Source organism: Cryptomeria japonica, chromosome 8, assembly GCF_030272615.1.
Source record: "Cryptomeria japonica chromosome 8, Sugi_1.0, whole genome shotgun sequence".
NCBI classification, from domain to species: domain Eukaryota; kingdom Viridiplantae; phylum Streptophyta; class Pinopsida; order Cupressales; family Cupressaceae; genus Cryptomeria; species Cryptomeria japonica.
Window position 1 is genome coordinate 416,084,347 of NC_081412.1, and position 6,747 is coordinate 416,091,093.

Below are 6,747 nucleotides of genomic sequence, written 5' to 3' on the forward strand. Positions count from 1 at the left end.
AAAAATTGAAAGCATCCTCTACTTCCAAGTATTAAAGTTTTGTCCGTTGAACTTCTAACTGCATTCCAACATGACATTCGTCAATGATGCCATCCCTCTTGTTTTCTTATGCATGAAAAATGAGGTCAAACTACAATTCAAAAAATCAGATTTTTCTGTCAAAAAATCAATAAAAAAATTGTAGCAGTTGCTAGAACAAGTTCTGAAAAACCTGGAGAATAGAAGCAAAGCCCTGACACGGAACCCAAGGTTCGAAATTCTGTAACACCCAGAAAAGAAAAAATCTCGGCAAATCTGAAACTTGTAAATTATTTGACAAAAAATATCAGATAACCCTGCAAAACAAATGGTCGAAACCCTACGTCGCAACAAGGCAAAAAGAAAACCCTAGACGATTGCCACCAAACAGAAACACAGATCTTTGAAATTGAAAGATCCCTGATGGATCCCCTTGCTGATCCGCTGTAATTTTTAAAATAATAAACTTTATTTTTCCTGTGATTTTGCTGATGGTCTTACAAAATAGAGAGAAGTTGTAGAATGTTTGGTTTCTTTTTGTATTTTTTTGATATATAAGCAAGTAATCAATAAAGAACGGCAAATAAGGAAGGAAGTTGAAACAAGTAGGAACATTCAATTAAATCAGAATCGATACAAATCATACCAGGCAGATTTCTGATTTATAATATCCAGATTAGTCCCTACGCACTGGGGATGTGCTTACATCTAATAATGGCGCCAACTGAAGGGTAGATGATGAACACAAACCAAAAACACCAGCTATGGCTGAATGAAAGTCTTCACCACTTCCAGCGTAAAGTGTACCTGCTGTAGTGGTGGCATCAAGCTGAAACAATCACTCCCCAGCTAGGAAATTCAACCACCTTGCTGAAACCCTCACCAAGCAATCTGAATCTCCACAATGAATAGCGCATACACTCTGACCAATAATGCCAATGCCAAAAGAATCCACTGCCAATCAATAGCTGAGGGCTACATCCCAGCCAATACCAATCATGGGGTTTGCGTCCCAGATTGAAGAATTGCTTTACCAGAGCAATATCGCACCAAACAAATTTTAAATATGTAAAAAATATTGAGAAATTAGGTTTCCTTCTCCTTATATCTCTTTCCTTCCAAATTGAACCCTAAAGATATATGAAAAGTGCGCTTTAATATAAAGTCATATTTCCCAATATTGGGCACCCAAGTATAGAAAAACACCACTTTTTCAATATAAAATAACTCCAAGAGCCAAAAGGATCCTGGCAAGTGAAAATCATTTAGAAAAGTTCAAGACCTTTCCAACGAGCTATAACACATGGGCATATGAATCCAGATGAAGCCAAAAACCCCTTATTACTCCGAAATGGCTATAGACATAGCCTTATTTAAAATATTAAAACGCTAACTTAGGAAATATTTAAATATATTAAAAATATAACCCAAATAGCTATAGAAAGCTCGAAACACACCAAAATCCTGAAATTGAACCTGTCACCTGTCTATGACTGATGTCGGAAATCATGGATCAACTGGTAGTTTCATCGCTAAAATCTAGGGATGCTCCTAGAAACTAGGAAACACACTCAAATCTCCTGAAACTGAAACCATCTAAAAGGTCATGAATAACCTCACGACTGGCAACTATCACGACCTCCTAAAATTTAAGGATATCCCCTAAAATCTAGGAACTGCTCCAAACTGGCTCCTAACTACCTGTAAAGCCAAAACCCAGTCACTATATGCACTGAATGAGTCCCAATCAACCTCTGCTAGCCTACAAGACTCCAATGATAGGCCAACTCCTCCGTCTCTGATATCCACTCTAGAAAGGGGACATGACAAAAACCTACAAAACCCCCGATGCGTCAAATTCGTAGGTTGACAGAAAAAAATCACGATTTTCTAAAAATCGTGAAAACAAATAGCAAATAAATTACTGAAAAAAAAATTGCTGCCACGAGAGTCCGAAAAACACAAAAATCACGCAGGTAAAAAAAAGATAAAATCACACCAAAAATACCACGCGATTTTCAGAAATCGCAGAAACCCTAAGGCCAAACTTGATGTAGGAAAAACACGACAAATCGCACTGAAGCACGCGAAAAATCCTTCATGATTTTCATGCGAAATCGTCTAACAAAGCCCCCGAGTTTGCAAACCCTAAAAATAAATGCAATTTGATAATCTCATAAAATCACGAATATGCAGGCACGAAAATTGCGTGGGGGTAGAACAGAGATGTTTGATAAAAAAACGTGCCCCAAAAAAAATTCGCCAAAATCGCCAGAAACTTGCAAAAATCACAACGAAAAAAAACTTTCGCTACCCAACAAACCCTAAATCGCGAAAATCAAATCGGGAAAATTGCAGAAAAAACCACGACCACGAACCTTAATGAACTCCTACACAAAAAAAACTTCAGTTTTAAAAAAAAGGTAAAACCCTAGCTCACGAAATTGAATCAGCAATCAGATTTCTTTCATAAAAAAATCTCTTAAAAATTTCTGGAAAATTGTTTCAAGGTAGAAGGGCACGAAAAAATTTCTTCAAGTTCGTCACCCGCTCTGATACCATAAAAAATTGATTGAACAAAATAATCGGATAATCTATTCAACAATATACAAGCATATATATAGAGATTACAAGACGACCTTCTAAATTAAGAACAAGTCATTTAAAGTGAACTACTAAAAAGTTAAACACTAAATAAAGCTTAAAAGCTAATTAACTAAAACAAAAAGCTTAATGCTAAATAAAGCTTAAAAAAAGCTAAATGACCATTAAATAAGGAACTAAATATAGGTGACTAAAATATAATTAAATATTCTAATATATAAGCCAACCATATTGTTGTGACCATTTCACACATCGCCCCATTAGAATGGGGACCCCCTCTTTTTCGCTTTTGTTTTAGTTAGAAATTAGAAGATTAGAGCTTTTGGAGAGAAGAAAGTTATTTTGTAGCAATATTGAGTATTGAAGAGAGAATTTCAAACAATTGTTGTCTATTTTGGCTTTGAGATCAATAAAATATTGAAGTTATGGTGTTTTATTGCAATTCTTGTGGCTATCTTCATGGTTGTTTACTTTCTTGAATCATTCTCAGTCAAAGTAGTATTTAAATTTGAAGGACTAATTGTTGGACTCGATCTTTGGTGAGATTCACGTTCCAAACCACTAGCTTCTTACTGATTGTAAGGACGCCTTGTGTGGTCAACTAGAGATATTTGGATTGCTTGAACCTTCAATCATTATTGAACTATTGATATGTATCTTTATGGTAGTATCTGTAATTCTTGATGATTTGAAAATCATTGAACACCTTAGAAGATCGCATCAATTCCAGTAGAGTTGTAATTCCTTGGCAATACTGAAATTGGTAGAATCTTACCAAGTCTAGCCTACATTGAGTCATTCTTAGGATTAGATTAGAATTCATCTCTTGCAAACCCTATCTTTTGATCTTTTTTGAGAACCTGTTAGTTTTAGGAAAATTATGTTCCTGCAGCTCGAAAATGTAAGGCCCCTTGAAGAAACAGCATTTACAACGACCACTGGTGCTTATCCGCACGTAGAGATCCTACAACGAAGAACCTTGGAGTCATCCCGATTGATCCTTTTCCGCGATATCTTCAGCAATCAGAGGCTTTACTCAAGAGAGGATAAGGTACCCTTGGGTATTTTATTCTGTGTTTGATAGTGTACAAAATACACGTCAACAAAATTGGCGCTAGAAGGAGGGCCATAATCCAAAGAATCAAAGGAACAATACTATCCAGAAAATTTACCAAAAAAAAGAATACATTTCAAACATGATCATGAATCGCGATGGCGTTGCCACATGAAGGATTGAATCAAGTAGTGCAACCTAATTTGGAGATAGGCAACATTCAAGAAGATATTGTTTCAGGATTGAATCACCTAGCATGGAACATAAGGAGAAGCGAAGCTGAGTATAACAGAGTGAGGATCATCTTGGAACAAAAAGAAGACAGAGCTGAAGAACACCAAAGAGCTGCCGCTAGAGAGCTTCGCAATCAAAGAAACTTGCAGTAGCCCCCACAAGACAAATCTTCACGCTGGATCGTATTGGTTCTTTCTCGCCTGAGAAACATCAAAGGATATTGAGGTCGACACCAGGTGTCAAAAATCTGGATGAACTTCAGTTCACTTCAAGGTCGAAGCAAGTCAAAAGAAAAGATACTCCCAAGGAATTTGAACCAAGATTAGAAGAATCTCCTGAGTCATCACAAGCTTCGTCTCTTCAAGAACAAGTACAAGCGGCAATTCAAGCGAGTATCCAGCCGATTTCTCAACCAACAAGCCAGGCCGGTTCATCAAGTCTCCTGTCAAACTTTCAGACTTCGGGAAACACGATGGCTCACAATGCTCCTCCTCCTCCTCCTCCTGCTCATGTGCTTAACGGTGCTACTTGGCTGATCAACAACCCATCACCATTGGAATTTGCAATCTATCACGACATGCCAAAGAATCCAAAGAATTTCTGTTCCAAATTCAATGTCAGTGATTTCAATCGTACAGCAAAGGATCATATCAAGATGTTCAAAGACCTTCTTCGTAACAGACGAGTCGAATATGGAGATGTAGCATGTAGGTTTTTTCCCTACTCATTGGGAGAAGAAGCATACTTTTGGTTCATTCACTTACCTACAGGGTCAATCAGGACCTGGGACGCAATGAAGGATGCATTTATTGCAAAGTTTGGTATACCGACCACGCCAGTCAAGCTGTATAGACAATTTGTTGAAATCCGAAGGAGAGAACATGAGCCAATCACTTCTTTCAACAACAAGTTCCACCGCGCATATACGATGTTAAGACATCCTTATCTCATTGCTGACCCAAGGGAAATCTATTATGGAGCCCTCGATCATCTTACCGCCATGTTCGTGAGGACACATCCTATCCCGAATGATCTAAATGCAGCATACGCAAAGGCTATTGAAGTCAGTAAACACATGGGGCAAAATATTATTGGGCCGCTACTACATATGGGACCTGCTGCAGCACCGAATCAAATGCAAGCAGTTAGTATGGCATTGGCCAACCAGACTCCAGTTATGAACCCTATTCCACAAGCAACATATCCTAGCATATAGCCGGCAAACTAGTTGGTACTCCATCCCGGAGTTGCACTTTCACAAGCCCCACCAACACAACTTGTGTACCTACAAAACGCAACAAACTCCTCAAGAACACAGGAAGAAAAGGATGAAATGAAAGAGTTGATTGAACAAGTCAAGAAGCTGTCAACCGAAGTAACTCATCTAAGGAATCAAAATAATCAACTCCAAAGCATGCAAAGAGTCAACCATGGCCAACATACAAACAATCAAAATTTCCAAGGAAATCAAGGTTTCAGGAATAATTATCAGGGAAATAACAACCAAGGCTTTCAGAGGAGACCATGGATTACTACCCCTAATAATGGAAACATGGTGACGCCACTGGACAACCCATCAAATTCTCAGAATCAAGTAAATCATCCTACCAGTAAAGTCTTTTTAGCAGAAGCGGCCTTGTCCAATTGGTGTAGACTCCACAATACAAACCAGCATTTTGAGTTGCAGTGTCCTGAATTCAAAATTGCGGCCAACATATTCCAGTAGGAGATGCGCAGCAACGATCCACCTGAAAAATCTGCCCACGACAGGATATGAAATGGTCCCAACTACGCGGTATGATCAAGCCATGATTGTGGAAAGTTACAAATATTCACCAGAAGAAGATAATAAAGCTCGAAATGGGAAATTTCCACCAGAATCTGCTAATGGACCAATGTTACCTCCAGGTTCTCAGTTCCCACCTGCATCAGCAAATGAACCTGTTGAAGACTCAGAGTATTATTTTCCACCCTTGAATAACAGTGTCCTAGTCGAAGGGATAAAGGAGGTATTCCACCAATCCTCAGGAGGTGTGAATCAGAGAGTATATCATAGAAATCAGAGAAATCAGGAACCCTTAACTACATCGATTCCTCCAAACAATTTCTCCACTCCTCCAGATCCACAAGCTAGCAATAATCCAGAATATCCTCAGCATATGCAAGAATATAGGCAAAAGAATGTTGCACCTCCCATGGGCAATGAAATGAAGAAATTGGCCGTATTGGTGTTGGAAGAACTCAAGAAGGTCAAAATTAGCCTACCACTCTACGAGCTACTAAAGCTCGCAGAAATTAAGGACGCAGTGATTAATAGCTTAAGTGAGTCAAACACAGTAAGGTCAAATGTTCAGAATCCGTCCAAAGAAGCAGCCAACAAAGCTCAAGCTACCGTCAATGTGACCCAAGAGGAAGCTGACAACAAAGAGCAATCCGAACAAGATGAATGCATGGTCCAGACCATAGCTTTCCCAGCCAAAAAGGAAGATATGTTAGAAGGCAAGGTATTACTCAAAAGAGGCGAGACTAAGAAAACTCAACCCGCCATAAAAGAAAGCCTCACCACTAGTCAGATTCTTCCAGAAAGGGGAGATACCGTTAAGAAAGATGTGGTCAAGAAAGGAAAATCTCCGAACAAGGCAGATCACTCAAAAGAAGAGAGCCTAGAAAAGGATAATAATTCGAGGATCAATGGATCAAAACATCAAGAACATAGTGGAGATTCCTCGGTCCTTTCCCAAGGAAAAGATGAACCGGCCCCGTTCCTACTGTCAATTAGAATTTTTGGGAAATTACTACACAATTGCCTCTATGATTCAGGAGCTTCGAGTAATGTG